The sequence below is a fragment of the Anas platyrhynchos genome, chromosome 2 (assembly GCF_047663525.1).
Source record: "Anas platyrhynchos isolate ZD024472 breed Pekin duck chromosome 2, IASCAAS_PekinDuck_T2T, whole genome shotgun sequence".
Taxonomy (NCBI): domain Eukaryota; kingdom Metazoa; phylum Chordata; class Aves; order Anseriformes; family Anatidae; genus Anas; species Anas platyrhynchos.
Genome location: NC_092588.1, coordinates 11,267,133 through 11,290,153, shown reverse-complemented (window position 1 = coordinate 11,290,153; position 23,021 = coordinate 11,267,133). Strand labels below are relative to the sequence as shown.

At 40.7% G+C, this 23,021-nt stretch overlaps 1 protein-coding gene across 2 annotated transcripts in view; it reads left to right on the top strand.

The window, feature by feature from the left end:
- Nucleotides 1-23,021, top strand: part of NSMCE2 (NSE2 (MMS21) homolog, SMC5-SMC6 complex SUMO ligase) — a 127,237-nt gene that overhangs the window by 59,404 nt on the left and 44,812 nt on the right. The gene's annotated exons all lie outside the window — the stretch shown is intronic.

Sequence of the window (23,021 nt, the reverse complement as noted above, 5' to 3'; positions counted from 1 at the left end):
TCATCTGAAGACAGGGTTTTTTCCTTAATTGATAGGATCTGCTAAAAGGATTAGGTAAGCTGTTTTCATTTGTCACTTAAACAAATTGCTCCTGTTTCACAACTTCGGATGTGTTGCAACTCTAAGAAGACCTTTGCTTTAATCGTAGAACTATATTGTTGGAAAATGCTTACTCTGTGTGTTCTCAGGTTTACAGCTTCTATGCACGCACCATCTAATGCTGCAACATATTAAGATCTGTTTTTCTTATTTTGTGCACATTTATCAAGTGGTAAAATTGTAAGTTACTTGTGCCTGAAATGCAAGAAAAGTTGGAGAGTTAACAGTTTTAGTATTTATGCAACACAACAAAGTAGTATACTTTTATTGCCCTGCACAAATAGCAGCTATTAAAAATCACTCTGATTACTGTTGGGAAAGAAAGTTCATGGGCTCTAACACTATTCGTGCTGTTCTTCCCCAATCATGATTATGTTTGAAATCATATAATTCTGCTTGCTATCCCTTGACCCCTGTACCTAATCCCTCCTAGCCCACATTTTGATTTCAACATAAACTGGTATCTCAGGAACTTCAGGAGTCACAGATTAATGATTTATACCATTGGAAACTGGTATTCTGGATTCTCTCCTGTAGCTCTCCTGAGTTCTGTTTTTTTGGAGGCCAATCCAAAACCCGCTGAAACTAGCGGAAAGAATTTTCCTGCTGACTTCACTGGACTTTGGATTACTTCCCCATAGAGATTTATGAAGTGTGAGGACATGCTTGACAAGGTGAATTTTAGATCTGATATCTCAAGACTCGCTAGGACTAGAGCTTGAGGGCTTAATACGTTTGTTTCCCATCTTTATGGTTTTTAATATTTTGGATTTGAGTATTAGCACTGATCTCTGAGGTTAATAGAGCTCTTGGCACCACTCTAAGGATGAACACAGCAAGTTGCAGACCACAAAAAAGTGTAATTTTCACTCCCTACATAACCATAAAATTATTACTGCCCCACCATTATGTTGTAATTCCTAATTTCCAGGTGTTTGTAACTGAGAAGATAAAATCTTGATAACTGACTTTGGATTTACTTTCCACCCTGTAATTGCCTGAGGAGGGGGTGTATGCCCTAGTAATATATTCAGTTCAAGCTATGTGACTGAGTTCTAACTGGCAGGCCTGTTGAAAAATCCCCAAATTAAATAATCCCCAAATCGAAAATCCCCCAAATAAATAAGTATTCTTAAAAAAAAAAAAAAAAAAAAAAAAAAGAGTACAAGGACATCATTATCCTACTACTGCCTGAAATCCAGATCTGTTTCAGTAGCAACTTGGACTTTTGGTTGGGCGCAGGGGTCAGACACTGTGGCTGACAAGATAGAAGATGTTGGATGAACTGATGTGATCGGCATGCAGACTATTTATCAGCCGAGTCAGCTTAAGTTTAGTAGGATTCACAGTGTTTTTGATAACATAAAGGTTGAATGGAAAATCGTTGGTTAGTTTTCACAGGCAGTCTCGGATGTGCTACGATGTTCTCGTATTCAAAATAATGAGCTTGTGTTCAAATAAGCAATCTCATTCAGCATCCCCTTTTCTGAAATGGCAAACTAAATGCCACCTCAGGTCTGCAGACAGAAGTCAGACAAAAATTCAGAGGTGAATTTCTCAAAGCAAGAATTCTGCTGCCTTAGACATGCATCAGTGTGGCCTCTTCTGCCTCAGTAATCTGTTGATCCACCATAAAGTCACTTTTGTGCTTCATTTTCCTCTCCAAAATGCTCTTTTACCAGGAAGGCTACCAGAAATTCTTGAGTAATAATGTGTGACTGAAGATCATTGAAGTCTGTTTATATTCACATACATAAATTTGCTTCCATGTGATGTAGTGGCCTGGAACCAGTAAGGCTGCCCAATTTCTCTATTTTATGTAGTAATGTGATCTTTTTGCCATTACCCTCATCCTCTCTCCCTCCTTTTATGAGTTTTCCCTACTCATGTCTAGCCTTTAATTAGGCTGTAAACTCTAAACACGGAATTGAGTATTCACAAGCTTAAACATTACAGATACATTCTTGTAGGATCAGGACCTCTGATCTTCACATCTTTGTGAGAGGCTCAACTGACTCGTGAACTCCAACGAGTACAAAACATTTTCTCATTGCTGGGCTCTACGTAAAAAAGCAGTATGTGGAGATGTGTAGTACAGCACTGCGAGTATTATGTAAAATGCCACATATACCAAGTAGAAGGCAGTGTTACTATACATAAAGCAGGCTCAGAGTGTTGTACGTGTATTCCCCAGCTTCTCCTTTATGAGTTGTGCCTTCGTAAGCATGGGTCCTTCAATACATATCCATAATATAGCTTATTATAGCGTGTCTGCAAATTCTGGGACAGACTTTAAAACTGCTTTTGGAGGGTTAAGTATATCAACAGCTTCATTAACAGCTAACCCGTTTGATATCTTCTTTTCAACTATTAGTGTTGCCAGGTTCGGGCACAACTCTGTGCATAACCCCTGGCCTGTTTAAAGCAGTGCAGAGACATATACAGTGTGGTCCAATTTTTAGCTCTTTCCTGGGATTTGGTTTTATTGCCAACTCAGATGAAATATCAGAACTGCAACCAAGTTTTCTCAGAGGAGTTTCATGGTATTCTCCTTTGTCCTAGCCTTTTCCACCTCAAAGGGGCAGAAGGGGTAGATGTAAAAATGATTTGCCTTGTATGATGAGTTACCATTAATCATTGCATATCTTTCATGCCGGGTTTAACATTTGTATTCTGGAATAGCTGAACAAGGACACATTATGTCCTCATGTTATCTTGTTACTTGGGAATCAACCAGGATTTGAAGGAGAAAAACATTCTTGACACAAGGAATTCAGGTTCAATACAGAGCATGAAACAGTTAAATATAACCTTGCTTTCGCAGAAAATGAAGAGAGCCAGTACATTTTCCATCTTCTTCTTGAGATTCTCGATGTTTACTGCCACAGTAAATGCGAGGGAAGGGGAGCTGCATGGCTCTTACCTGCCACCTGAGAGGTGATGTGCTGCAGAGGGCAGCTCTGATACTCGGGGAGGAGAAGGGCACCCTGTCACCTTCACATTGTCCTCTTTAGGCGGTTCTGCAGGGAGGAGACCTGCTTGGCTTTGAACTTTAAGCAGCAGCAGATGATACCATGCCTTAGAGCAGTTTCTGTTCTGCTCATCTTTCAGACAGTTTGCAGGCATTTTCCCTCAATATCTGAGCTACTTTAGCTGGAATTTGTGCAGAATGATGCAAAATCCCCACCTCTGATGGTATGTGTCAAAACACTGTCAGACAGGTTTTATGTGAACAGCAAGTGATTTTTGTGAAGTCTGTTTCCAGAACTATCTTACGTACCTAAATGCCCACTTCTTATTTTTAATGGGAAGCAGTTTCATTCTTCTACTTGAAGCTGATTAGATTGTAAACAATAAAACAGAAGTGTTGATTTTTTTAAATTATTATTTTTTTAACATTTCATGTAGCCTGGAATGACTGCGTTATCTTTTCCAAATAATTGTGCTCTTGCAGCATATTCAGTAAATCTGGTTGTACTAGAGAATTCAAAATGATAGTACATGTGGTTTTGACAGAAATTTTTTTTCTAACCTTACCCCTACATGACTGATGCACTCCTTACACGTAAGGGTCCCAGATCTGCGAAGTGCTTAGTGATCTACTTTTGATTAAGCGAAAAGCTTAAGCAAATTGCTTAAGCTAAATTGCATGAGTAGGTCCTTTGAAATGGGTGAAATTGCTGGCATGTTTCACTTCCTTGTTGGATTGTAACCACAGAACAGAACCTTGCAGGACCGAGCCCACAGGAGCTAAGTCATGATTACTGTAGGAATTGTAACTTTGCATTTTGTATCTTCTGTAAATTTAAAATCCCCCCTTCTGTTTAATGTTGTATTACCGAGTCGTTTTATTTCATGCCAGTGTATATATATCAAAGGCATCTTCTGGCACAGAGTATGAGAATTTTGCCTTCACAAAATGAAAGTAAATGCGGCCTTTAATCTGTATGTATCAGCTTAAGTTTCTGATACCCTGTGAAAAGAACTAATCAGAAGGTATAATCTTTACTCCTGTGACCCTAGTTACCACTGTTGTATTTGCTGAAGGTTCTTCAGTTTCACATTCAGTGCACAAAGTGGGACAGGTTTCATAGCCCTTTTATAGCAGCTGATAACTTGCACTTTGGAGTCCTTGATAACCACGTTCTGTGTGAATGCCCAACAGATGCACACTTAAGCAGTAGTCACTTTGTAGAAAGTGTTAAGATTTGAGTGAATAACAATATCGCTGACTATGCCAAAGATTTCAAGGAGTGAATTTGGAAAGTGTAAGAATGATTTTATTTATTTATTTTTTAATAGGGAACAAATCATTTTGAGATGCAGTATTCGTTTTGGCAACCATTTGGTCATAGGAAACCAGTCATTGTAATGTAGTCTGGAAGGTCTACAATGGGGTTGTAGTGCTCTTCACTGAAGAAATAAAATCTCAAAGATTTTGAAAGGAAAACATATGTATCAGATTTAACATTTCGCTGGGACAGGCGTTACCAATCAGCAAATATATTCAAAGAAGCAAACTTGAATAATTAATGTTCAAGTAGGACACCATTATGCACTGTTCATACATACATTTTAAAACCATGAATTGGCTGAAAGTGATGTATGCAGTGATACTTTAGATGCAGGTTGGGATAGAAGAAAACAACAGTGTGAAAGGAATTCTCTTTAAATTCCTAAAACAATCTGTCTAGAGATTTCAGGAAAGACTAAAGTTTTGGTTTGCTTTTATTAGGATAAAAAAAAAAACAAGCTGCAACATGACACTGTATAGCATAATCCTTGACAATTTTAATCCAATTAATCCTCTCAACATTGTACCGAGGTAGACAAGTTAATTTTATTCCTCACCATGTAACAGACATGCAACCTGAGTAAATAGTTACCTGTGTAAATAAATAAGTAAATAGAAACTTGAGAAAAAGTTACTTGGGCAAAGTCACATCTTCATCTGTGTGCTTAGCTTTTCATCTTTATACTTGCACGTGTTGGCAGAAGATCAGCTAAAAAATAAGGTTAATTTATTCTTCTTTGTATTGTAAATAAAAAATACTCATTTAAAATCCCTTTACCAACTAATTACGGTAAAACAACGTCAGCACAAAAGTTGAAAATTCTAACTGAAAGTGGGATTGGTGTTATGACAGTTCAGGGGTGTGTGTGGGATATGCACTTTTCATTTATGTAGAGTTCCTTATAGGCAGCCCTGTAACCAGAAAAGAAATGAATGCTGATCTAAGACTTAGGAGGGTAGCTTGCAGTTTAGGATACTCGAGTTTAGTTCTTTGCTTTGTTACAGTCTTTTTGTATTAGCTCAGGTCATTTAGGTTCAGAGCAGCAAAGCTTTCGCTGGGAGTTAGGTCTAAAATCTCTGCGGGTCTGAACGTTACACCTGTGTCTGCAACTTGGTAAGTATATATTGAGTTTGTGGACAGTGCAGGAGAGGGTAATGAGCGTGGACTGGCTCGTGTCCATGCTGCTCAGGGCTGCTGCCCTGCGGAGCAAAGTAGCCACGTCCACTCCGTGCTGCAAAGCATTCAATTGGCCTGCTTCTCATGTGGCTCTCCTGTGGCACTAAATCATCGTCATTATTTTTTCAGATTTTTCAGTTCACAGAGCTGGAAGCAATAACATAACTGTGCTCTAGCCTGCCAGAGAAATGTTTTCATGGCGTGATGCTGAGGAAGCAAATTGCGGACCCTGAAGAGTGACATGAAGATGTTTAGAGGCATTTGTGTGAATGAGACCTGACTTCTGGGTAGGGCTAAAGGGCAGCCCTGAGCAGAGAGAGAAAAACTTGGCATGGTTTTGTCCTTTTGGGACTATCCTGTCTGGATCTTTTCTGGGAGGAACTAGCTGGCTTGTTCAGAAGTGAGACAGCACGTTTGTAGTTGTGAAGGATTAGGAGATCAGGGCCTGGGAATGAAATTCAATGAGTTAGAGTGATGATAATTATGTCTGACATATAAACCCTCTGGTTCACGGAGTTATTGGAAAGAGAAACAAGCTAGAGAAACAAGAAGCTTAAATGCTACAACAGTGGCAGTTACAGAGCACCTAAGATGAGTATCCAAACTGCAAAATTACTATGAAAGCTTGTATCCTTGCCAGTTTGCAAGGAAGGAGCAATTCTAGAGTAAATGATGCCGTTGGAGTTCCTCTCATGCAATCTGGGGCGATTTTTCCAGGTCAAAAATTAACACATTGATAGGACAGCAGGCAAGAGCTTCCTATAGCAATAATTCTGTGAGTGGATTAATGGAGAATATCAGCTGCCAATGGATCCGGTGCAGGTTTCTTTGATGAAAAGATTGCCTCTGCAGTGTGATTTATCAAAGTACTTTCTGCAGAAGTTTATTGCTTTGGCATTGACAGGTCTGAAGTGGAATTGGTAGTTAAAATGAAAGAGGAATCAACCCACCTCCTCAAACAGTCCTGCTCCGGGGTGTAGGAAACATGGGTTTTGGTCTCAGCAGTTTAAAATCAGATCTGAACTGAGTTTGGGTCTACTGTGTTATTGACTGGTAGGCTCTGGAATCAGATTCTCCCTTTCTGTGTTCAGTGGTGTTTAAATACACATAGAAATGGAAGCAACTGCAGAAGGAAGTCCAGTGTCAAGACATGGATCCTTTAGCCCTATGGCAAATGCACTCAGCTGAGAGGTATCTAAATCAGAAGGAGCATCAGATGAAGGTCTGTCTAGTTATAAATAACTGCCCTTCCAATCAGTGCATATTTAAGGGTGAACTCTTTTTATCTCGGTGTCTCTCATCTGATCTATACATGTATATTTATAAGATCTACATTTCACTCCATTGCACAAGCCTTTGCAAGGTATAATTCTTGCTTTCCTACCAGCCCAGCTTTCAGGGCTTTCAGCTCAGCACTGAGTATATAAAGTCTAGGAAGGAAATGGAGTGTTGCATAGAAATATTTATTATTATTATTATACACTTAGGGATAATTCTTTGTTTGGGTAATTTACTGTCATGGGATAATTCTCTTTTAAGCGAGCACATTGATGGCTACTTGTGTGGCATTTTTACTGAACATAGGTCAGGAAGGGCGTTTCTGGATGTTGATTCTGTTCCCTTATTGTTGCAGTCAATCACAGCATCTAACAAAATGCCATACATTAACTTTTTCCCCTCTACTTATATTGGAAAAGTGATGGAGAACCTTAGAACCTTGTTCACATGGTGAGGAATGTTCAGGGAAAGTAAATCTTTGGTTAAATTTGTGCTCATTTGTTCTTGAGCTGGCACTGCACCCTGGCTTATATAGATCTTCTCCCTCACTGGTGTGTAGTTTAATTCAGTCAGTTCCTGTATTTCTTGGCTGTATGGCAATCCTTTTGTTGCAACACTGAAACTTAAAAAAGCGTATGTCTTGTGACCATAAATGAAACAATCAGAAATGTTTTATACATTTCAGATGAGTAAGAGCCATAGAAATAGATGTCAAAGTTTGCCCACAGAATTCAGAAAACTTCAATAGAAGCATTATACCCTATGGAAAATCTGTTTTCTGGTAATAAAACATGAGCAATTTCACTTCTTTCGTGGTGTAAAAATCTTGTAAAAATCTGAGTAGTGAAAATGCAGGGACTGTGTCTGCCATCTCACTATAATTTTTCTTGCTTTATGTTTTTTGTATGTCATTCAGACAAATTTCAAAGGTAGAGAGCAGAGGAATTCCATTCTTGTGCCATGAGTTTACAGCTTAAACTTCAAGAGCGATTACAGCAAATAAAGTGAAGAACTGCCCAAGGAGAAGGAGGCAATGAAAAAGGACGGGGAGAGAGCATCTTGGTCTTAGGATTTTTCAGCTGAGACGTTCTCTTTTGGAGGTTAGGGTATTGATGAAGAAGTAGAAAAGTAAGGCTCAATAGAGATTAAAACTTAAGGAACTTTCTTTTATTTACTCATTTATTCTGCTTATTAAGTATTTGTCTTACTCCGGGAGAGATAGTAGTTTCTTTTACCCTTCCTATGAGTTCATTTCAGTAATTTACATGTGTGACTTTGTGCCACCAGTATGCATAGAGATCAAAAGAAATTCTAGTATAAGTAGAATTCACCCAAGTAAAACATTTGGATTGAGTGCCAGCACAAAAAGCATTTGACAAAGCACAGGGAAGTAGATCTGAGATAATGCTGACTAAATAATAATCCATCACTGCATATCGCACTGCATGGTAACTTCAGAGTACTCTAGTTCAGAGAAAGGAAAACATTTGGTGCTTTTATGGTTTCTGAAACTATTTGCTGTGTATCTCTTTGGTGTGCCCTTCAGAAGAGCTGCAGGTTGAGCTAGATCTTTGTTTGCTAAGCATCAGTGCAGCTTCTGAAGTCAACGGAATTTCCCTGAAAGATACAATAACATGCAAGCTAATAATGTGCAGGAAGATAAATAAACATCCTCTAATTTTTTAATCAGTGGTTCATGTGTATTGGCTGCTTCCCATAGTTTTTGATAATCTCATTTCATTTCCCTCCTGAGAGCCTTAGGCACCAATAACCTTGCAGAAAAGCAGAATTTCTTTCCATCTTAAATTTTACGCCGTGAAATTTACTGGAGATCTTCTTCACACTGCCCTGAGCTTGTTAAATAAATTGACCTGAAGAGAGCTAGAGAAATGCTGAAGGATTGCAAAACCCATCTTTAAGGTTTGTGGACCTCGGGCTGGATGCCAGAGCCCAGAGCTAAGTGCCTTGGCTCCCCCAAGGAGGGTTAGGGTACGTCTACGTGAACGACTTTGTTTAGTGAGGGATCTATTCTGTCAGCAGAATGTCAATCACAGGATTGCGTAAGATGGCTAAAAGCATGCCAAGTATAAAGTAACACAAAAGAAGAGAATTAAGAGCTTTAGCTGTAAGACTGAGCACACGTTTTATGTGGATGGAGGGGAAGCAGACCATGGCTCTAATCTGTGGTTTGGGGAATTGCAGGCACTCAAACAATTACTGATGTCTGGGAGCTGAAGTGGTAATTGTGTGTATGGTCTCTTGGGGTAACCTGTGGTACGCAGCCTCTCAGTCACCATTAGCATGAAATTGAAGTCAAACATCTTTGGTAGCATTTACACTTACTCTAAAACGGGCTAGGAGTGTTCAGATGCTGTCACAACTGAGGGAGGAGTGGTTTAAGCTGTCACCTTTCCGCTGTTACCAGCTCTCATCTGAGACACACCACCCGACTTGACAAGTGAGGATGGGTTTATCACATCGTAGCATCTCGAGTATGGATGCAGGTTTGTTGTGTTACCGGACCTGCCGTGAGCGATTGCAGGATTAAAGGCAAAGTTACTTAACAGGTGTGCCGGCAGCCACCAAAAATACCTCACGAGGGAGAGAAGTCACCCAGCAACTGCAAGTGGAGCAATGGTGGGAGTGCTTGTTTGGTAGGAGAGCGCCGTGTCTGCAGCACGTGCCCAGCAATGCAAACAAATCCACACGTAAGACAAGTCACTCACGGGCTGTTAAATGTGAAGATGACACTTTTGGTTCCTTTGGATCCTCCAAATACCTCTGCCCAGATTGCTGGTGGTGAGGCAAGGATACCAAGAAACATCGCTGTAGGCTTCCCGGGCCTCGTGCCTTCTGTAGGGATTTGCTATTATTCATCAGCAGACTCCGACGGCTGGATGGGACGGGCCTTAAGTCTGACATCATGGACTTGCTCATGTGCTTGTAGGCAACCCCTTGGCTTTCGGCTAGTCTGCAGAGGGCACTCTTCAGCCCTTTGGCTGAAGCAAAGCTTGCACGGTGTGCGGCAGGAGTGTGAGGGGGCAGGCAAGACCACAAGCAAGAGGGTGCGTGACTGTGCACTCCGGTGGTTAACAAGGAACAAGGAGGTGGGTTCTCTGCATCTCCATTGCCGCTTTCTCTTCTGCCACTTGGATGGAGCTGCACCTCATTTCGAGAGCCAAAAAGGTCACAAGACAAAGCCCTGCTCCTCCTTACTGCGGCTGGGGCAGCTCTGGGCAAGGCAGAGCTTCAGATCTCCGGAGAACCTGGGAGGGACTTACCAGATTTAGATGCCTTCAGGGTTAGGAAGCCACTGAACGGGATTTTTCATCATTTTGGACTTCATTGTCTGTAGTTTGCTTCATTCAGTTCTTTGGATTTGGCCCAGACTTCAGTATTTTCTCGCACTCCCTATCTGAGAGTTTATGGGTCAGCTCAAGACTTGATGAAATCAAAAGAAGCCTTTCCAGGAAGGCTTTCCAGGTTCGTAAGGATCTATCTATAAACTTCCAGTATAAACTAAGTAGCTAGTTTACAATCAGATAGGAACACAGGAAAAATAAAGCCCTGCGTATCGCAGCACGGAAGACTACGCAGAAAAGCAGAAGAGAGACTTCTTTGAGGGGAAAAATGTAAAAGCTGCCTGATTGCTTTATCAGCCTCTGCAGTAAAAATAGTAATTACTGCAATTTAAGACTAATGAATAAATCACCGTATTAAAATGTGAACAAAAAAGTTTAACAAGTAATCATATGTAATCGTTTGGCAGCTCTGTTATTAGTGTGGGCAAAGAAAGGTATTCACCTAACCTTTGCTGTAGCATCCATTGTGTTTTTCCCCCCCCACAAGAAGGATAAGATGGTCTACATGGTCTGCATGTCTTCACCTAAGGAAACACCACTGTGCAGACAGCTCCACTGAAATTGTGTGGCTTTTGTCACATCTGTGACACGGCTGTGTCACGGACAGATATTTTCCAGCTCCGTCGTGTGCTCTTTACCACTTCCCTCATTTTACCCAACTGCTCCCCAGCCTGAATCAGCATCCTTCCTGGTTTTTCTGCAGCTGCTTTCCCTTTTCGCATGACGCCACAAAGGCTCCCGACCTTCCTCCCTACAGTGCTCCTCTTCGCCTTGCCTCCCCGCCTCTCCTCGCAGTGTCACAGGACACGTTGCCCGTGATTGATGTGTTTAGTTTCACTGGGGAGGCCTTCATCAGTCTTGTTTTGCCCTGGAAAAAAAAAACAATATCGGCGACGTAATTGCCTTGAAACTGCTTCATTTGCATTTGCTTTTGACTGCACAGCTGCTGATACGCCGGTGTGCTCCCAGGTCAGCTGTGTGCACAGCACAAGCCGTAATTTGGAGGAAAGTGGTGGTTATTGACCACTAACAGTACCGCTGGTGCTGTGCTAGCCATTGCTTTACATTTTTGTTCGAGTTGGAAAAACTGGTAGCCGAGTGAGTCATGAAACCCGCTGTAGCAAAATTCGGTTGTAAATGAAAGAGGAACATTTCCATATTCTTCATCTGGCTTAATTCCTCTGCCTAATGGCTGTGTATATACCATAAACATTGTGAAGGAGCAACCATGGAAACACTTGTTTTCTTGCATTGCTAAATTTACTCTGGGTTGAATATTAACACAGCGCCTGGCATTACTTTAAAAGCAAAAATAGCTAAAGCGTGACTCACTGTGAGTCATTTACTGCTCGTCCTGCTATACTGCCTAGAGCTTGACATTGAACAAGTTGGCAGCCTGCGTTGCTACATTTTTTTTCTAGGAACTTTGAACACATTTCATTCTTGTGAATTCTCTTGTGCAACAATATTAAACACAGCAATGTGTTTATTTTGCTTCCAAAGTCGAATGAATCAGAAAATGGTGAAACAAAGAGTATTTTTCTTGGAGATTCTGGAAGAGCTGGGTTCTGAGAATTATTTTTTAGCTGCAATAACAAAGTGATTGCATGGATGTTAAAAGTTAATTACACTTTATCCAGATTATATAGCGTATATTTTAAACATTTTAACATTTTCTTTTTTTTATTATTATTTACATTTTCAGCAGAGGCATGCGTGGAATCGGAGTACGGAGCCTGTAGTTGAGAACGTTTTCTCTTTGCTTGGCAAAGGATTTCAGATGGGAAGTCAGACAGCTCTACGGGGCAGACAAAATGAGGCAACTGTGTTCCTATTGGCCTGGGTATTTCAAAGGCACACCCTAAATATGGTACTTGGTATCCGACAGCGAGTAGCTCGCTGGCCGACTGTGGGAATGCCTCTGAAAGATCACCTGATTTCGGTCAGATGGGAAGGGGTAATGAGAGAGGGCTGAAACCAAAAGCAGCGTGCTGAGGCAACCATGTGATGATAGCCTGAAATACACTGGCAGGGCCAAATATCACTCATCAGTATGCTAAAACTCGGTTTCCAACTAAATGTCATTTCTAACTAAAAGTCACTTCTGAGAACAAAAGATAACAAAACCTTAACGTGCTTTAATATTTTCCATGCTCCTTTTTTACATTTTGAAATTATCACCATGGCTTGTGGAGAGCAAAAAATTCATTGAAGGGAAATGTTATGCTATCAGCATGCAACCATCTGCCTGTGTTTAAAGGATTTACCAGAAAACAAATTAAAATACCAATAAAGTAAGTTCAAAACATCTGGGCACAGTTAAGAAGTTTGTTATCTATCTCTTCCTTGAACTTCAGATGATGAGAATAGAGACTGGATGGTGTGTTCATCCCTATGTTTAATAATACATGCTGTTGCAGGATCTTTATAAACTAAAGAGTTTTCTCTTTCTAATCTGTTAGAAAACCAACCTCAGAAATTTGATTGCAGTGGTTTCTCTATAAAAAGTCTTGTTTTGATGACTGAAGAGAGAAGCAAGAATTATTTATTAAGCTTAACAGTAGCATCCTATGCATTGTCCTGATGTGCTCTGTTCTATAATATTTTAACACAGATTTATGAATAAAGGTACACACATCACTGCGCTGAAGAGAATTCTTCTCTTCGAGACTTGAAATTGTTCAGTAAATTTAACTAAAATAAGGCTCAAGTCATTTTTCTATAGGTTTTCCTGACTAACAGTCATACCAAAAGTGATGCTGTGTAATTTTCCTAGATTAAAAAAATGACTGTGTTATAGCAAACAGTGTAAAGTGGGACATGGTTCTGATGTTTTTCTGTGTTACCTCTTTGACAGTGACCCCCAAATCACTGCTATTAAAATGGTTTCAGTAGTTACTCATGGTAGATGCTCTTTAGCAATCTCTTCAAAGCCACTGAGGCTGTACCTCAGCCACACCTCCAGACATGTTATGCAGAATATAGACATGAGAATTTATGTTAAGAGTAAGACTGTGCCTTTTAAAAGACAGCTCTGTGTAGGAGGCTTTTCTGCTCTGAGGATCATCAGGAAGATTGGAGCTGCCTAAGGCATGATATCTCTTGGGCATCTCCTTACACGCCGTGTAAGTGATGTTTCTGTTAAGCTGCAGCAAATCATTCCCCTCACTGTGCGTGTGCTTCTGTGTACACCTTCACACTTATCAGCACGGAGAGGAAGGGCAGGGCAGTGACGTGGAGTCTTGCTCTTTAGGACATACCAGAAGATGATGCGCTGAGCTCCAGGTTAAACTCACAGGAGCAAGGTAGTCTATCACCAAACGTGAACTTTATTACCGAGTGCTAACTATTTTCCATAAAATGCCTAAGAAACACACTACTGAATTGAAACTGGCATCTTGTTACATCTACATCCTAAAGTGACAGACGAAAACTCTCAGTTCTCAAATCACTTTCTGTTCCACTTATGAATCCAATCTGATTTTCTTCAATATTTTCAAGTGATAGAACAAACAGAACACATTTTATAAAGCTGTAAATCATGTGCACAGTGCTGCAAGACTTCACATCCATTCAGCTGCGAGGATGTCCACCTTGTTGCATTCTTCTCTTGGGTGTTCCAAGCGTGTTTGAAGTATAGGAACCAATATGACTGTAAGATGTCAATGGAAAAGTGACTAACAAAGCAGTAACAAATTGTATTCTACGGACATATTAAAGTTTCAGCATTGCCCTCAGCTGCAGAATGAAGGCTTTTTTTTTTTTCCCACCCTTCAAATTCATCTTATCAGGTCCATCTAACCTGGAGAACTCTTACTCATACATAATGGGTAGGATGCTTAGGATAAAATTCCTTATTGCCCATAAGCTTTGAATAATATTCTTATTACTAAGCAAATTTGACATAAAAATGTAGTGCTTGCATGATGGCCAGAAAAAAAACAACCAACTGTTCTTTGTCTTTTGCCCTGGTTTTTGTGACTGTGCCTTTGTAGAACCAACCTTACTGACTAAGGTTGTCCTTTGAGCCTTTAATCTAGAATGTAGTCCTTCTTACTGCAGTTTGTCAGAGGTTGATTCACAAGCACAGTCATACAAGATCCAGAAGCATCGCTGGACTGACTTAATCACTATCACCTTTTGAGAAAAAGAGGCTCTGTGTTAAATTGCGCATTTCTAATCAGCTGCCAAATTCCTCACTTTTTCAAAAGCCATTAGTCTAGCAGATTTCACTGCTGCTGCTTCTTTTTTTTTTTTCCCTCACTTCTTAAAACCTCGGGCAAGACTTTTATACTAATAGTGGCAGGATTAGTGGACAAATTTCCCTGAGATTACCTAGAGAACAGAGACAGTTCAAAGATACTTGCAACTGAAAAGATCTACCAGTCATGAAATTCCACACTCTTGGAAAAGTCAAGTCACCAAGGAAGATGAGAAAGAGAAGAGAGATGCTATTCACTATGCAGGGTAGAGACTCCTACTTGAAGGCATACCTAGCTTGTGTATTTCAGATCTAGCTAGCTAGCTGTGCCACTTGAGATATTCAAGATCCTGAGAGTTAAGTTCTTGTACAGAGTGCACATTACAAAGTTAAGTTCCTAAATCCCCATATAGGAACCTAAAGAACCATTTAGGAGTCGTGTTTTTAGTTTCTGTATAAACATAAAGTATCACTTCAGGTTGAGAAGCTTGGTTAACATCTTTATTATGTTGCCCTCCGTGTATCAGGGAAAGCCTGCAGCTCAGGGTGAGCATCTCCAGACATGTGCAGACATATTGAGTTCCTCTGCCTGCGTTGTCTCTTCATCTAGCCAGCTCAGTGCCATGCAAATGTGGCTGCACAAATTCTGAATCAGCAGCAGTCTCCATCTGCTCACCCAGGGGAATGGGTGAAGGAGCCGTGTTTACACCTACAACCATATGAGGTACATATGTCCTCAGATTCTTCAGAATTCCAGGGAACGAAGAGCATAATTAGAACAATGTGCTCATACTTCTGGGTATACAGATGTCTCTACATGTGGGTTAATTTGCTTTTACTGCTCGTACCTCCTGAGCAGAGGTCAAGCCCCTGCTTGAGACATCGGCATCATTACTATGACACTGGATATCTAACACGGCATCATTACTGTATTTTTTAAGCAGGTAATAATATGTGGCAGGAACTGAGAAGCTTTTAAGAAGTTGTGAACCTACTGACGTACCTTCTCTTTAAAGAGGAACGAAAGAAAAAAGAACATTCTGTATGTAGGATGTATGAAGATTGTACCAAGATTACTTGAGTTGTTTAAAGAAAAAGGTCAAGATGTTTGTAGTTCAGGTATTGTCTTAGACCTTAGCAAAATACTACAAAATGTGAATCAGTTGATGAATATCTGTGATAAGCAGGTAAACAAAAGATTTATTTCCCAATGGCTTTTTCATATGATGGTGACAAACTCCATTGCACAACAATGGTCACATTCCAAAGTTGCAACCAGGTTCTGGAGGGCTTAATTTCACAACTGCTTGCTGTGTCCTATTGCATTACAGTGACCTTTCAATAAAGAAGGGAGATTGCTGTTTGTTTTTTTTGTTGTTGTTGTTTTTTTAACTTAAAAAATGAATGAGGATATAGTGCAGCACCCTACTTCTACATAGCGAATCTGGTCCTTGATATTTTAAACTATGTCCTCTAGCTCTGAAACTTTCTGTGTTTTCTGCCTTTTCAGTAATCTTATGATATGCAGATATACTTAGGGTTTGCATTTACACCCGCAATAAAGTCAACTGTAAACACAAAAAATGTAATTTATGATATTGAGAGGCAGACCTTAAAAGTATGTGTCTCTGTTATCAAATCTATATCATGCTTCTGACATCAATACAATGAAATAATATATTATTTAGTGTGTTTTTGCTTTTTTTTCCTATTTTTTTCTAAGGTGAACTCATGAAGCTCTGATTCCTAAAATCATTTGGTTGAAAAAATAATTACAACTCAAAAATTAGATCATATTAATATGATGTGAGAGGGAATATGAAAACTAATCTAATTATTATTTAGTTCTTGGCTTTTACAATTTATTTTGTGCGTGTAACTTTCACTACACAGTGACTTATTTTGAGGGTTGAATTTTAATAGCATGAAGCACTCTGCTACAAGTACGCCTTACTTCACAGTGTAGTTATGTAGTCACCAAAATGAGTGAAAAATCACTGGGAAGCTGATAAATGAAGATGGTATCCAACAAGCAGAGAGAGCACGCTGGAAAGGCGAGGTCTGCAATGAAGAATATTTTACTATCGGTCCTAGGGAGGTCAGTTAGAGGGAAGCCCAGCAGACACTAGCCATAACCAAAAAAGACCGGCTAGATAGTTTCTTAAAACAGTTGGGTCTCAGATCATCTGTGGCTCAAAGGACGGTGAACATCATTACATTTAGACGTGAGCAGGTATTTCGAATGGTGTTTAGATTGTGAAGTTGTGAGTAAATTTGTTTGAGATAACTGAATAGTAAGCAGTGCATCCATGCTGCAGACGTAGGTCTGGCTGTGGGAGATGCTCTCAGCGAAGGAAGCGCGAGGCTGCTAGCACTGACCCCGAGCCCTCAGTCGTGTGGGCTGATCTGATCGGGTGCAGGCGGATCTGAGCACGTAACCACCGCAGCTCAGCAGCAGATCCCATAACCTCTGCTGTGTGATTGTAGCGTGGATGCTTTCAGCCCGAGCTGCAGCTGTGCTGGCAGCTGGAAGCTGTGACACCTGGGCTGCTTTGCCTTCAACCCGCCGCTGATCTTCCAGCACAGGCAGAGGTCAAGCATTTCTCCCCGAATTCAGTGAGAATTAAGATGAATGTATAACAGCAGCTTGGAAATGGTCTGTATAGTCAGTGTCAACAGAGGTCTTCAGCAGAGTCCGGAGCTGTAATGAAATTCCGAGCTGAGAGGAAAGGGCTCTTCCAGACAGAAAGTCTCCCCCATTTCCACCCAAGAAGGAAGCTTTCCCTGGTGCCAGCGAGTCTGAAGGCAGTGTGAGCAATTAGCAAGAAAGAGCTTGAAAACACCGAAGCAAGAAGCCGGGCTGCTGAGGAGTGGAGACGCTTGGGATTTTTCAGCCTGATTAGCTCGGCTGACAGAGAGATGATGTACGCTAATTACAGCTCCTTAACCTCCTTAGAAGCGGTTGCATAAAAGCACACAGCATCTCCACGTAAGGCACTGCAGCGCTCCCCGTCCGCGCTGCTCTGCTCAGGCCGCCCGTACAACCCATGGACCGGCCGGGATGATGCAGGGGAAGGTGTGTCTGCGAGCCAGCCTGCCAGCGGTTGCGGGCAGGGGAACGGGAAAGTTTCTCATTAAGACGTGTGGCTGAGTAACATAAGCCCTGATAATATCTCTTTGGGTCAGTGAGCCTCCGAGCACGGATCACCACCACTGCGGCGCGCAGTCAGTGGGCTGTAGGGCAGCTCCCGTCCAGGTGTCGAGGGCAGAGAAGTGTTTTTCATGCAAAATACCATTTTCGTTTCACCGCGTGATATTTTCCATTCTGGTGTGTTTTATATGCTGCCTTCCTCGTAACGAGAAGAAATGGTGACATTCGATTTATAATAGGCAGCGTAATGAATTCCGATCGCTCAGCATTGTTTCGAGGGGGAAGGAGAGATCAACACGTTATTTAAATTCACTCTTTTTAAATAAAAAAGTCTCGTCATAGATAATGGCTGTCACTTTTTTTTTTTTTTTTTCTCCAGGAATTATAATAATAGGATGTTTTCGAACTATTTCTCAGCACGTTTTTTTTCAGGTGGCTCATGAAACAGATTGTTTAAGGCTTAAAATAGAAAGTCAGTTTTCGGGAGGAAAATTGTTATTCTCCATAAAATAAACAACCAAAGACTTGAAAAAAAAAGATCTGGTTTGAAGGAATGCATTCCGTTCTGCTTATTTGCTAGACTAGTTCTCTGTAAATTGCTGGTAACACCGTCACCGAGTTGTACCATCACAATGCATTTCCCTTACAGAAATTAATTCATAAACAGTAATTAATAAGGGATGTTTCGTATACGTAGCACAACAATTTAATCTGGAAAACCTTGCATACTGCGTGGACTTAGTTGTATGAGACATTAGAGGAAAATGTGCCACAGCAAGCACTTCCCACCATCATAAAGTGTGCCTCGATTTTAGGCAGGTCATCAGTACCGCGGCAAATGCCAGTCCTACTGTATGGGAAACGTTTCCCAAAAGTTCCATACACCTTTGGTTTAATGTTTGGTTTGGACATTATTTGTGTGAAAATGAATATTGAAGTGGAACCAGATGTCTATAAACATGGCAAAGCTGTGTTAGTGCTGAGTTGTTTGTTGTTTTAATCGAGAAATTGCATCTTTGGATGGTTAGATGTTGGGTGAGGGGAGTTTATGTTCCCCAGGTCCTGGTGTCACCATTGCCATCGAGTCTTTGGACTTCTCAGCTTCCCTTCAAGAGCTGAGCTGGAAGCTATGTGATTGCTCTCTCTCCAAAACCTAGCAAAAATACGGTATTTTGGTGTAGGAGTAAGTAGACAAATAATGTTCCCAGATGATACGTGAATTTTTTTGCTCAGAATGAAGTATGTGAAGCAAAGGAAGTAAAAAAGCATTGTGTTAGAAAGACAAGTATTATGTTTGAACATGCTATTGACTAACTCAACGTTCGTCCAGAAACATGTAAGAATGCAAAATGTGTGGTCTAAGGCTCTACCCAGGGCCACTGCTGGTTTTCACCCAGCACCATTATTCTTAAAGCTTGTGCTTAAAAATACTCGTCCTTAAACCTTGCATCCCTTGTAGTTATCAGCGTGGTTGATTTAAGTAGGATTTTTTTCCTTTTACAAATGTCTTTGGGATACCCTGTGTATGTTACCTGATGGGTATACAGTTACCTGATGGGTATACACTCACTTCTGTAACTACCTACCCTTGTCAAGCAGTGTTCCCACCAGGGGATTTACTATCTCAAGGCACTCCCTGCACTGCCTACAGCTCCTTTCTTTGCTTTACAACCCTGCAGTCTCTCCTTTTCTGGTCGGTGGTTGATGGATGGTGTTCTGCACTTTTGCTGTCGTGGTGGCTGTGCCATCAAACCAGACCCTGTGCTCGAGCAGATCTGCTAGGAGGTCCTTTGAGAAACAGCCCAGCACCAGAGCTCACCCCAGACCTGCAGTCTGGTTTGTCCTTACTGAGGGGCCAGATCAGAGCCTGTGCTGTGATACTAGGCACGTGGAGGCTCGTGTATCTGTGCAGAGTTAACAGTGAGCAGTAAGTAATGGCAAGCCCTACACACATCCTTGCTCTTCAACCTTGCCTGCTGTTGAAATAAAAACAACAGGAGGTGCTTTCTGGGTGATTTCTGCTAATTCAGCTGATATTCCAGAAAGTCTTTTTAACTCTTCTGTAGAAAGCCTAGAGCAAGTGCTGTTTAATAGGCTTGTGTAACAGTCAATCAATTACACCGCTTTGGTAGTGTGTTGTGACTGCAGTGGTTTGGGAAATAACAGTGAATAAAGAAGACAAGCTTGAAACATTAGGAGAATAAAACACACACACACAAAATCCCTTTTCTGCTATTTTTATTAAACTGGTGTTCTTGATTTACTTCCGTGAACTAATTTTCCTTGAAATACATTTTGTGTTAAATCCTCCTGCTCACCACCAGTTGTTTGCTTTTTTTTTTTTTTAATTAATTAATTTTGCTTAAGCCGTAGTCTGATCAGTAGTAGCTGTTCAGAGATTGTGTGATGAGGCTGCCCAGCATGAAGCCCATGTGCCAGCATAGTTCCTTCTATTTCTCAAGGCCTCAAAAGGTCTAGCCAGGGCTTCTCTGTACCTAATTTGCCCCTAATTTTCATTTCCCCATTTCCATTTCATTATTTTCAAGGGTATTCTTATTTTTCTACTTTTAGTTTTACTAGGTTATTTTTCATCCTTGATCAGTATTTTTGTTTTGTGATGCTGCAAGTGCACAGCTGTCTGTGGCAGCTGTGAATTTCCCCCAGATTTTGTCCTAAACACAGCAAATCTGCTGCTGCCTGTACCTATTCTGAAGCTGTGGTTATCTGTTGCTTGCTGCAGGGTAATGTTGAAGTCATGCAGTGCAACCACTCAGGGTATCCACCCATAACGTGAGCAAGCCCAGTGTGACTTTCTTTTAAAAAACTGCCTTATCCTAACAGGATTTTGCAATACTGAGGCCTAAAGTTCAGCGAGCTGTTCTTCCTGCCCTAGCAGAAACTGAAAATAACTTACATTTCCAGAAAGGAGGGAGCATGTAATCATGTAAAACACTGTATTTACAAAAAATGTCACGATAGAATTTTACATCTCTTTATTCAGCAGATGTTTTGCAGTGCTATAACCCTTTTTGCTACACGTGGACTTCGTGACTGATTAATCTGTAGTACCTCCTCATGCAGTAGAGTGACTTATCAGAATGAATTGAAAATGAAATTTCAAGTTTTTCATTTCAGAACTGAAGCACACATCTAAATCCATTGAGTAAGTTCTGGATCTACAGATTTAGACAGCTTGAAAGTGAGTAGTAAATGCCCAGCGTAGTTCAGCTGTTTAAAATAGCAGCCACCAGAGTAGTGAAGCAGCAGTTTATGTATTCTGATTTCCCATCTCCTGACAGACAGACATACTGTTTTGGAAGAAAGGACAGAAACCCAAGCAAGGAAACCCTAAGGAAAAAAAAAGTCTTGACTTCCTCATTGAGAGGTTCACGTATAACCCTGAAGAAATCCTTCTGGTTGCCTCACAGAGAGTGTGGGTGGGATATTTAGGCGCTTCAGTTATGCGTTTTCAGTTCTTTTTACATCACTCTCTGGGTGTTCACGCTTCCAATAAAGAAGTCTGCATTTCACTGCAAATGATCTCGGTGCATTCTAAGAAGTATGAAGCAGCTGTGCCAACGGGCTGAGGTTATACCCTGCCAGCTAAGATACTGTGAATGGAAATAGTAGTTCCCAGTCCATTGTGAATGAGAAAGAAAACCAGCAAGCTGGTTTTAGAGTACCTCTTTTTTACTATTTAGGCCTTTCTGTGTATGACGTTATCTCATTACGTGCTTGATGGCTACCTTTGTTGCTGCTCTCAGTCTTCCGCTTAAGCATCTTCATCCATGCCCTCATGACACCTTGCTAAGCATAGGAGAAGCTCCAGGACAAAGTCCTGTCCTCCTCCTCCAAGTGTCTCTTCACAACTGCTCCGTGGTACTGCATGGGGACAAGTCTAATCTAATTATGGGTGGGCAGATGGCATGTTGTGATTGCTCTTCCTCATCGGCTGCCAATCCTGTGCATCCTATTATTTGTTATCCCGTCTTCGCTACCACCCCCAGACCAACCCACTTGTTTGTCTCCTCCACCTGGTTTGTCTTGCCTTTTAGGTTGCTTGCTTTGGAGAAAAGATCGATGTTTTGCTTAGGATAATGCTGCTCGGACCAGGTTGGCATTCAGGTGCTGCGGCACTGTATGTATTATATAATTGTAACACTTTTGCAGAGATGGATCAGGTTTATATAAAAAGAGCCCAATTATCTTCTAAGATGCACCACATGCAAACATTTTGTAGGCTTAACTATGAGCAGAAGCTTATATCACATACATCTAAATTGAGCTACTTTGGCAGACTCCCCGTGACAAGAGCCAGCATTCTATGAATGTAATTTAATCAATGAACTGTATTTAAACCACTGAAATTTATTCAGTCTAAACAAATCCAGACTCTTTCATGACAAATGTTTAATCCTGCAAGATTGCATAACTGGGGGATTTAGGGATTAGTTAGCTTTGAAAATAGGTCAGGGAAAACATCTACATTTGGTTAAAAGCTAATTAGCACGGAAATAAGTAAAATAGTAGAAAAGCTTTAGAAAAAGTCTTTTGCAGAATGAGTTTTATGTAACAGTACAAAGAATATTTTCTATTTATATAAGTGATGCAAAGCCTTGTCCCCCACTTTGTTTACACTGGTATGATTCAATGGAAACCACTAAACCAGTGGTGCAACAATGGTGTGTCCAGTGCTTCAGAGTTACTGATGAACTTCATTTAATTTCCTAAAAACTTTGAGATTAGTATTAAAATCTGTGAATCTCAAATATAATCAATATCAGTGAAAATTGGGGTGTAATGCTAGAAGTGGGGTTATGGCAGGAAAAACTTCGGAATCACTGCACTAGGACCAGCCACCAAAGTCTGAATTCCCTCCCTCAACTACTATTCATTCAACTTTTCTTCCTCATTTGACCTCTTCTGCCCTCTGAAACAGGCTCTCTGCTTTCCAGGGCTGCCTGGCATCTTGGAATGGCTTGTACTGTCAGAGGTTGTGTAGTCTGGGTTTGTGAGGACTTTATTCTGCCAGGTTATTGGAGAAATAAGTTCCAAACCATCCTGCAAACAGGTGCTCGAAGCTTTATCTTTGTGATGCACAGAGAAAGACGTGCTGTCCATGATATACACTGTGTAAGTCTTTGTAAATTTGTGCATTTGGGTGTTGCAAGAAGCAAAGAACTAATGGCAGTGTATGTGACAATGCAAAATGTGTACCCATTAACAGGGATTGCACAGATATTTTTTTCACCTCATGAAATTTCTGTGTAACGCACTGAATGCTTAGCAAAGTAATGTTAACATCAGCAAAGCTAAAATCCACCACACCACTAGATCTGCACAATTTTCTAGGCAAATGAACAGTCGAAGAATATTCTAAAAAACAAAACAAACAAAAAAAAGCAAACAAAAAATGACTTTTTATTGGCTATATTGTCTCTATATATATATTGTCTCAA